This window comes from Triticum dicoccoides, chromosome 1B (assembly GCF_002162155.2).
Source record: "Triticum dicoccoides isolate Atlit2015 ecotype Zavitan chromosome 1B, WEW_v2.0, whole genome shotgun sequence".
NCBI classification, from domain to species: domain Eukaryota; kingdom Viridiplantae; phylum Streptophyta; class Magnoliopsida; order Poales; family Poaceae; genus Triticum; species Triticum dicoccoides.
This window is the reverse complement of record NC_041381.1, coordinates 600,308,471-600,319,833: the sequence shown is the minus strand read 5'-3', so window position 1 is coordinate 600,319,833 and position 11,363 is coordinate 600,308,471. Positions and strand designations below refer to the sequence as shown.

Below are 11,363 nucleotides of genomic sequence, written 5' to 3'. Positions count from 1 at the left end.
GGGAAATTGCCCCCAAGTCAAGTGGGGCGCCCCCCACCCCTAGGGTTTCCAACCCTAGGCACAGGGGAGGCCCAAGGGGGGGCGCACCAGCCCACCAGGGGCTCGTTCCTTTCCCCTTTCAGCCCAAGTGGCCCTCCAGGATAGGTGGCCCCACCCGGTGGACCCCCGGGACCCTTCCGGTGGTCCCGGTACAATACCGATGACCCCCAAAACTTTCCCGGTGGCCGAAACTGGACTTCCTATATAGAATTCTTTACCTCCGGACCATTCCGGAACTCCTCGTGACGTCCGGGATCTCATCAGGGACTTTGAACAACTTTCGGGTTTCCGCTTACTAATATCTCTACAACCCTAGCGTCACCGATCCTTACGTGTGTAGACCCTACAGGTTCGGGAATCACGCAGACATGACCGAGACAGCTCTCCGGCCAATAACCAACAGCAGGATCTGGATACCCATGTTGGCTCCTACATGTTCCACAATGATCTCATTGGATGAACCACGATGTCGAGGATTCGAGTAACCCCGTATAGAATTCCCTTTGTCAATCGGTACGTTACTTGCCCGAAATTCGATCGTCAGTATCCCAATACCTCGTTCAATCTCGTTACTGGCAAGTCACTTTACTCATACTGTAATGCATGATCCCATGACCAAACACTTGGTCACATTGAGCTCATTATGATGATGCATTACCGAGTGGGCCCAGAGATACCTCTCCGTCATACGGAGTGACAAATCCCAGTCTCGATCCGTGTCAACCCAACAGATACTTTCGGGGATACCCGTAGTATACCTTTATAGTCACCCAGTTACGTTGTGACGTTTGGTACACCCAAAGCACTGCTACGGTATCCGGGAGTTACACGATCTCATGGTCTAAGGAAATGATACTTGACATTGGAAAAGCTCTAGCAAACGAACTACATGATCTTGTGCTATGCTTAGGATTGGGTCTTGTCCATCACATCATTCTCCTAATGATGTGATCCCGTTATCAACGACATCCAATGTCCATAGTCAGGAAACCATGACTATCTGTTGATCAATAAGCTAGTCAACTAGAGGCTTACTAGGGACGTGTTGTGGTCTTATTTATTCACACATGTATTACGATTTCCGGATAACACAATTATAGCATGAATAATAGACAATTATCATGAACAAGGAAATATAATAATAATCACTTTATTATTGCCTCTAGGGCATATTTCCAACAGTCTCCCACTTGCACTAGAGTCAATAATCTAGTTACATTGTGATGAATCGAACACCCATAGAGTTCTGGTGTTGATCATGTTTTGCTCGCGGAAGAGGTTTAGTCAATGGATCCGCGACATTCAGATCCGTATGCACTTTGCAAATATCTATGTCTCCATCTTGAACATTTTCATGAATGGAGTTGAAGCGACGCTTCATGTGCCTTGTATTCTTGTGAAACCTGGGCTCCTTGGCAAGGGCAATAGCTCCAGTGTTGTCACAGAAGAGGGTGATTGGCCCCGATGCATTGGGTATGACTCCTAGGTCGGTGATGAAATCCTTCATCTAGATTGCTTCATGCGCTGCCTCCGAGGCTGCCATGTACTCCGCTTCACATGTAGATCCCGCCACGACGCTCTGCTTGCAACTGCACCAGCTTACTACCCCTCCATTCAAAATATACACGTATCCAGTTTGTGACTTAGAGTCATCCACATCTATGTCGAAGCTAGCGTCGACGTAACCATTTACGACGAGCCCTTCGTCACCTCCATAAACGAGAAACATATCCTTAGTCCTTTTCAGGTACTTCAAGATATTCTTGACCGCTGTCCAGTGTTCCATGCCGGGATTACTTTGGTACCTTCCTACCAAACTTACGGCAAGGTTTACATCAGGTCTGGTACACAGCATGGCATACATGATAGAGCCTATGGTTGAGGCATAGGGGAGGACACTCATCTTTTCTCTATATTCTGCCGTGGTCGGACATTGAGCCGAGCTCAATTTCACACATTGCAACACAGGCAAGAACCCCTTCTTGGACTGATCCATGTTGAACTTCTTCAATATCTTATCAAGGTATGTGCTTTGTGAAAGACCTATGAGGCGTCTCGATCTATCTCTATAGATCTTGATGCCTAATATGTAAGCAGCTTCTCCAAGGTCCTTCATTGAAAAACACTTATTCAAGTAGGCCTTAATGCTGTCCAAAAGTTCTAAATCATTTCCCATCAAAAGTATGTCATCCACATATATTATGAGAAATGCTACAGAGCTCCCACTCACTTTCTTGTAAACGCAGGCTTCTCCATAAGTCTGCATAAACCCAGACGCTTTGATCATCTCATCAAAGCAAATGTTCCAACTCCGAGATGCTTGCACCAGCCCGTAAATGGATCGCTGGAGCTTGCATACCTTGTTAGCATTCTCAGGATCGACAAAACCTTCCGGCTCCATCATATACAGTTCTTCCTTAAGATAGCCATTAAGGAATGCCGTTTTGACGCCCATTTGCCATATCTCATAATCATAGTATGCGGCAATTGCTAACATGATTCGGACAGACTTCAGCTTCGCCACGGGAGAGAAAGTCTCATCGTAGTCAACCCCTTGAACATGCCGATAACCCTTAGCGACAAGTCGAGCTTTATAGATGGTAACATTACCATCCGCGTCCGTCTTCTTCTTAAAGATCCATTTGTTCTCTATCGCTCGCCGATCGTGGGGCAAGTCTGTCAAAGTCCACACTTTGTTTTCAGGCATGGATGCTATCTCGGATTGCATGGCTTCAAGCCATTTGTTGGAATCTGGGCCTGCCATTGCTTCTTCATAGTTCGACGGTTCACCGTTGTCTAACAACATGATTTCCAGGACAGGGTTGCCATACCACTCTGGTGTGGAACGTGTCCTTGTGGACCTACGAAGTTCAGTAGAAACTTGATCCAAAGTACCTTGATCATCATCATTAATTTCCTCTCCAGTCGGTGTAGGCACCACAGGAACATCTTCCTGAGCTGCACTACTTACCGGTTCAAGAGGTAGTACTTCATCAAGTTCCACTTTCCTCCCACTTACTTCTTTTGAGAGAAACTCTTTCTCCAGAAAGGACCCGTTCTTGGCAACAAAGATCTTGCCTTCGGATCTGAGGTAGAAGGTATACCCAATGATTTCCTCAAGGTATCCTATGAAGACGCATTTTTCCAACTTGGGTTCGAGCTTTTCAGGTTGAAGTTTCTTGACATAAGCATCGCATCCCCAAACTTTTAGAAACGTCAGCTTAGGTTTCTTCCCAAACCATATTTCATACGGTGTCGTCTCAACGGATTTAGATGGTGCCCTATTTAAAGTGAATGTAGCTGTCTCTAAAGCGTATCCCCAAAATGATAGCGGTAAATCGGTAAGAAACATCATAGATCGCACCATATCCAATAAAGTGCGATTACGACATTCGGACACGCCGTTACGCTGAGGTGTTCCAGGCGGCGTGAGTTGTGAAACGATTCCACATTTCCTTAAGTGCGTATCAAATTCATGACTTAAATATTCTCCTCCATGATCTGATCATAAGAACTTTATTTTTCGGTCACGTTGATTCTCTACCTAATTCTGAAATTCCTTGAACTTTTCAAAGGTCTTAGACTTGTGTTCCATCAAGTAGACATACCCATATCTACTCAAGTCATCAGTGAGGGTGAGAACATAATGATAGCCTCCGCGAGCCTCAACGCTCATTGGACCGCACACATCAGTATGTATAATTTCCAATAAGTTGGTTGCTCGCTCCACTATTCCGGAGAACGGGGTCTTGGTCATTTTACTCATGAGGCATGGTTCGCATGTGTCAAATGATTCAAAATCAAGGGACTCCAAAAGTCCATCTGTATGGAGCTTCTTCATGCGTTTGACACCAATGTGACCAAGGAGGCAGTGCCCCAGATATGTGGGACTATCATTATCAATCTTACATCTTTTGGTATTCACACTATGAATATGTGTAACATCACGTTCGAGATTCATTAAGAATAAACCATTGACCAGCGGGGCATGACCATAAAACATATCTCTCATATAAATAGAACAACCATTATTCTCGGATTTAAATGAGTAGCCATCTTGTATTAAACGAGATCCAGATACAATGTTCATGCTCAAAGCTGACACTAAATAACAATTATTGAGGTTTAAAACTAACCCCGTAGGTAAATGTAGAGGTAGCGTGCCGACGGCGATCACATCGACCATGGAACCATTCCCGACACGCATCATCACCTCGTCCTTCGCCAGTCTCCGCTTATTCCGCAGCTCCTTCTTTGAGTTACAAATATGAGCAACCGCACCGGTATCAAATACCCAGGAGCTACTACGAGTACTGGTAAGGTACACATCAATTACATGTATATCACATATACCTTTAGTGTTGCCGGCCTTCTTGTCCGCTAAGTATTTGGGGCAGTTCCGCTTCCAGTGACCCTTCCCTTTGCAATAAAAGCACTCAGTCTCAGGCTTGGGTCCATTCTTTGGCTTCTTCTCGGTAACTAGCTTACCGGGCGCGGCAACTCCCTTGCCGTCCTTCTTGAAGTTCTTCTTACCCTTGCCTTTCTTGAAACTAGTGATTTTATTGACCATCAACACTTGATGCTCCTTTTTGATTTCCACCTCTGCTGATTTCAGCATTGAAAATACATCAGGAATAGTTTTCACCATCCCCTGCATATTGTAGTTCATCACAAAGCTCTTGTAGCTAGCTGGGAGCAACTGAAGGATTCTGTCAAAGACCGCCTCGTCCAGGAGGTTAATGTCCAGCTGGGACAAGCGGTTGTGCAACCCAGACATTTTGAGTATGTGCTCACTAACAGAACCATTTTCCTCCATCTTACAACTATAGAACTTGTTGGAGACTTCATATCTCTCAACCCGGGCATGAGTTTGGAAAACCATTTTCAGCTCTTCGAACATCTCCTATGCTCCCTGTTGCTCAAAACGCTTTTGGAGCCCTGGTTCTAAGCTGTAAAGCATGCCGCACTGAACGAGGGAGAAATCATCAGCACGTGACTGCCAAGCGTTCATAACGTCTTGGTTCTCTGGGATGGGTGCTTCACCTAGCGGTCCTTCTAGGACATATGCTTTCTTGGCAGCTATGAGTATGATCCTCAGGTTCCGGACCTAGTCCGAATAGTTGCTGCCATCATCTTTCAGCTTGGTTTTCTCTAGGAACACGTTGAAGTTGAGGTTGACATGAGCGTTGGCCATTTGATCTACAAGACATTTTTGCAAAGGTTTTAAGACTAAGTTCATGATAATTAAGTTCATCTAATCAAATTATTTAATGAACTCCCACTCAGATCAGACATCCCTCTAGTCATCTAAGTGATACATGATCCGAGTCAACTAGGCCGTGTCTGATCATCACATGAGACGGACTAGTCATCATCGGTGAACATCTTCATGTTGATCGTATCTTCCATACGACTCATGTTCGACCTTTCGGTCTCTTGTGTTCCGAGGCCATGTCTGTACATGCTAGGCTCGTCAAGTTAACCGAAGTGTTTTGCATGCGTAAATCTGTCTTACACCCGTTGTATGTAGACGTTGGAATCTATCACACCAGATCATCACATGGTGCTTCGAAACAATGAACTTTCGCAACGGCGCACAGTTAGGGGGAACACTTTCTTGAAATTATTATGAGGGATCATCTTATTTACTACCGTCGTTCTGAGCAAATAAGATGCAAAAACATGATAAACATCACATGCAATCAAATAGTGACATGATATGGCCAATATCATATAGCTCCTTTGATCTCCATCTTCGAGGCTCCATGATCATCTTCGTCACCAGCATGACACCATGATCTCCATCATCATGATCTCCATCATCGTGTCTCCATGAAGTTGCTCGCTAACTATTACTTCTACTACTATGGCTAACGGTTTAGCAATAAAGTAAAGTAATTACATGGCGTTTAATCATTGACACGCAGGTCATACAATAATTAAGAAAACTCCTATGGCTCCTGCCGGTTGTCATACTCATTGACATGCATGTCGTGATACCTATTACAAGAACATGATCTCATACATCACATATATATCATTCATCACAACCTTTGTAGATTACGAGCGGAAGCATTCAAGAGAACGGGGTTGAGGGAGTCATACTCGTCGTGATCCAAATCACCGATGATCCTAGTGCTGAACGGGCAGCACCTCCGCGTTCAACACACGTATGGTTGGGGAAGACGTCTCCTACTTCTTGATCCAGCAAGGGCGAAGGAGAGGTTGATGGAGATCCAGCAGCACGACGGCGTGGTGGTGGAAGCAGCGGTGATCTCGGCAGGGCTTCGCCAAGCTCAGCGAGAGGGAGAGGTGGTACGGGGGGAGAGGGAGGCGCCAGGGACTAGGGTGTGGCTGCCCTCCCTCCCCCCTATTTATATAGGGGGCCTAGGGGGTGCGCCGGCCCTGGAGATCCCATCTCCAAGGGGGGGCGGCGGCCTAGGGGGGGGGGGGAACTTGCCCCTCAAGTCAAGTGGGGCGCCCCACCCACCCCATGGCTTCCAACCCTAGGCGCAGGGGAGGCCCAAGGGGGGGCACACCAGCCCACCAGGGGCTGGTTCCTTTCCCCTTTCAGCCCACGTGGCCCTCCGGGATAGGTGGCCCCATCTGGTGGACCCCCGGGACCCTTCCGGTGGTCCCGGTACAATACCGGTGACCCCGAAACTTTCACGGTGGCCGAAACTGGACTTCCTATATAGAATTCTTTACCTCCGGACCATTACGGAACTCCTCGTGACGTCCGGGATCTCATCCGAGACTCCGAACAACTTTCGGGTTTCCGCATACTAATATCTCTACAACCCTAGCCTCACCGAACCTTAAGTGTGCAGACCCTATGGGTTCAGGAATCACGCAGACATGACTGAGACAACTCTCCGGCCAATAACCAACAGCAGGATCTGGATACCCATGTTGGCTCCCACATGTTCCACGATTATCTCATCGGATGAACCACGATGTCGAGGATTCGAGTAACCCCGTATACAATTCCCTTTGTCAATCAGTACGTCACTTGCCCGAGATTCGATCGTCAGTATCCCAATACATCGTTCAATCTCGTTACCGGCAAGTCACTTTACTCGTACTGTAATGCATGATCCTGTGACCAAACACTTGGTCACATTGAGCTCATTATGATGATGCATTACCGAGTGGGCCCAAAGATACCTCTCTGTCATACGGAGTGACAAATCCCAGTCTCGATCCGTGTTAACCCAATAGATACTTTCGGGGATACTCGTAGTATACCTTTATAGTCACGCAGTTACGTTGTGACGTTTGGTACACCCAAAGCACTCCTACAGTATCCAGGAGTTACATGATCTCATGGTCTAAGGAAATGATACTTGACATTGGAAAAGCTCTAGCAAACGAACTACACGATCTTGTGCTATGCTTAGGATTGGGTCTTGTCCATCACATCATTCTCCTAATGATGTGATCCCGTTATCAACGACATCCAATGTCCATAGTCAGGAAACCATGACTATCTGTTGATCAACGAGCTAGTAAACTAGAGGCTTACTAGGGACATGTTGTGGTCTTATTTATTCAGACATGTATTACGATTTCCGGATAACACAATTATAGCATGAATAATAGACAATTATCATGAACAAGGAAATATAATGATAATCACTTTATTATTGCCTCTAGGGCATATTTCCAACATAAACCGCATACGGATGTATATAGATGCATTTTAAGTTTAGATTCATTCATTTTGCTCCGTATGTAGTCCACTTAGTGGAATCTCTTCAAAGACATATATTTAGGAACGGAGGGAGTATGTACGTATGTGGAGGACAAATGCAACACATCCCCATCCATGTAGCTCATATAAAAAAAGAGATAACACACAACTCAAAAATCAGCCAACTACTCACCATGTTTCTTACATCTATTATTTTACCACTGGTCCTACTATGCAACGACAAAAAAGCATATAAGCATTTAATGGGAAAAAAGCATAAGCATCAGTATGGAGCTGGAATGCAGTGCATGTTTGTTACTTGCAGAATACGACATGTAGTGCATGTTTGCTAGTACTCACTCGTTTCTTTTTATCTGCATATAAGATGTAGTCAAAGTCACACTTTATAAAGTGTGACCAACTTTGTAAGGAAAAATGTCAACATCTACAGTACTAAAACTATATAGTATGAAAAATAATTTCATGATGCATCTAATAATATTGATTTCATATTATGAATCTTGATAGTTTTTTCTATAAATTTAGTCAAAGTTAACAAAGATTAACTTTGACCAAATCTTATATGCAGACTAAAAAGAAACTGAGGGAGTACTTCTCATGTCATGTATGGAAGGATCCCACGTGCATTGTCATTAGTCCACCTTTTTTTGCAAGGGAAAAAAACCCACGGCTAGGGCTTTCGTGATGGATATATAGGAGTACCCCAAGCACATGCATGCAATACCCAGTGAAAAAATAAAAAAAATAAAAGCAAATACAAAACTAACCCTTCAAGACGAAAGAAAATAAAAATAAACTAAAACAAAAAGGGCCAAATTTGGACACAATTTACACATAAATTGTGATTTCTTTATAATATAAAAGAATAAGCATATAATAGAGAAATTTTCACAAAAGGGGGAAGTATCCTAAGAAGAAATGAATTAGTGGCATTGATATTACCATTAAAGAAGAAGAAAACAAAATAAGACTAAAAATCAAAATAATGAAGTTTTTTAAGACAGAATGAGTTAGTGGCTTTGGTATTACTATTTAAGAAGAACTGAAATAAAACCTAAATCAAAATCAAAACAATGAGGTTCTTTAAGGAAGAATGAATTAGTGGCATTTGCATTACACTTTGAGAAAAAAGAAAATGAAAAAATATAACAAACATGACAATTTGCAGACAATATACACATAACTGCCTTTTTTGAAATATGCATTGATAAACATACAATAGTGGGATTTCATCAAAAAACAAGAAAGTTTTCTAAGAAGGAATGAATTAGTGGCATTGGTATTACCTTTTAATAAGAAATAACATGAATAAAACTAAAACAAAAGCAAAGTAACGAGTTTTCTAGGAAAGAATGAATTAGTGGTTTTGGTACTACCTCTGAAGAAGAATAAAAATGAAATAAAAACTCAAAATGACGATATTGGAAATAAACAATTAGTGGTTCTGGTATTACCCTTTAAGAAAAAAGAAAATGAAATAATAACTACTCCCTTTGATCCATATTAATTGTCGCTGATTTAGTATAAAATCAAATGATGAGCTTTTCTAAGGAAGCATGAATTAGTGACATTTGTATTACTATTTAATAAGAAAAAAAATAAAAAATAAAAAAACAGTGACAAAATTTGCATAGAATATACACAAAAGTTGCGATGTTTCCAAATATGCAAGAATAAGCATATAATAGTGCGGTTTTTTTGCAAAATGAAGAAATAATTCTAGAAGAAATGAATTAGCAGCATTGATATTACCATTACATAATAAATAAAATGAAAAAAAATTGAAAAAAAAATTCTAAGAAAAAAATTGAATTAGTGACATTGGTATTACCCTTTAAAAAACTAAAACAAAATTGGACCAATAAGTTTTTCTAAAAAAATTTAATTACTAGCATTGGTGTTACCCTTTATGAAGAAAGAAAATGAAAAAAAATTGAAAAAAAAAGAATTTTTTTGCACACAATATACACAATTTTGTGCTTTTTTAAAATATGTAAGAATAAGTATATAATAGTCGAATTTTCGCAAAAAGAAGTTTTCTAATAAGGAAGGAATTAATGGCATTGGTATTACCCATAAAGAAGAAAGATAATAACTAGAACGAAAATCAAAACAATGAAGATTTATAAGAAACAATGGACTAGCGGCATTGGTATTACTTTTTAAGAACAAAAAAATGGAAAAACAAAACTTGGACACAACTTTACAGTGAAATTACTTTTTTTGTAGTATGCACAGAATAATCATATAATGTGCATTTTCACATATATTTTGTGCGTATACATTTGCACTCGCCCAACATCCCAAGAATAACCACACAAAAACCAAATAATAATAAAGAAAAAAATAGAAGGAAAAAATAAAAATAGGAAAAATAGAAAAGAACAAAGGGAGGGAGGGGAGGGCTAGGTCGCAAAGGTAATGAGCTTCAGCCCGTTATTGAATTGACTGACCTAAATATGTGGTCAGTCAGCTAGCCCAAACCAATGCAGGAAAAAAAGGAGCAAAAATCAAAGGCCAACAATACGACTTACACAAAATCAATTTTCAAGCGACTTACATATAGCTAAAGTGCTCCATTAGAGTCTACAATCACAATGTCCTATTTGGGGGAAGATATAGCTATAAAGTTAGCATGTTGTGAATTAATGTTCATCACCGCCTTCAACTATTTCAGTGGGTCATGCATGATTGGGGTGACGAGGACTGCATCAAGATACTAAAAAATTGCAAGAAAGCCATCGCGCCAAAAGATGCGGGAGGGAAGGTGATAATTGTCGACATAGTGGTTGGTGCAGGACCGTAGGACCTGAAGCACAAAGAGACACAAGTCATGTTTGACCTTTTCATCATGTTCATCAACGGCGTCAAGCGAGATGAGCAGGAGTGGAAGAAGATAATCTTTGAGGCTGGATTCAACGACTACAAAATCATGCCCATTCTAGGTGTGAGATCGATCATCGAGGTTTACCCATGAACATTTGATACTAGATTGGTGAGGCATGTTTTGTTGGAGTCCTAGACTCCTAGTATGTGTGCTTCGTACTAATTTATACCTTGGGGTGTTGTGTTCCCAAGAGGGGTGTGAGCTTCTCAGCTAATAAGACTACATTACAATACCCCACTGTGGTAAGTCAAAATTGTTAGCCTGCTCACAAAAGACATGAATCCTGTATGAATTTCATACTCCAAGAATACCCTGCCCCTCGTGAACACACTCCACATGGACGGGCTCGACGAATACGCCAACACCGATGCAGTTCATGAAGTGGGCGTGCCACATCGACATGTGGGAGGGCACCACTACCCGACGCACTGAGATGCGCTTGCTGGTAGCTCATCTATGTGATCCCGCTCTCCTAATTTCCCTGCATATGCATAGGAAGAAACTAAACACAACGAGACCCCAAGAGCTGGCATATAACAACATGGCATGACAAATGAAGGACATAACAAACGCGTACCATCAAGATTTATATTGGAAGTATGCCCTAGAGGCAATAATATTGTATTATTACATATTCGTGTTCATAATTTAGAGTTTATATTCTATGCTATAACTGTTGTGATCTTGCAATATGCGATTCAGTGGAAAACTCATATGCACATG

The 11,363-nt window shown here is 42.0% G+C and overlaps 1 pseudogene; it reads left to right on the top strand.

The window, feature by feature from the left end:
- Nucleotides 1–10,881, top strand: part of LOC119309749 — a 14,535-nt pseudogene extending 3,654 nt beyond the window's left edge.
- The last annotated feature ends 482 nt before the right edge of the window (nucleotides 10,882–11,363 follow it).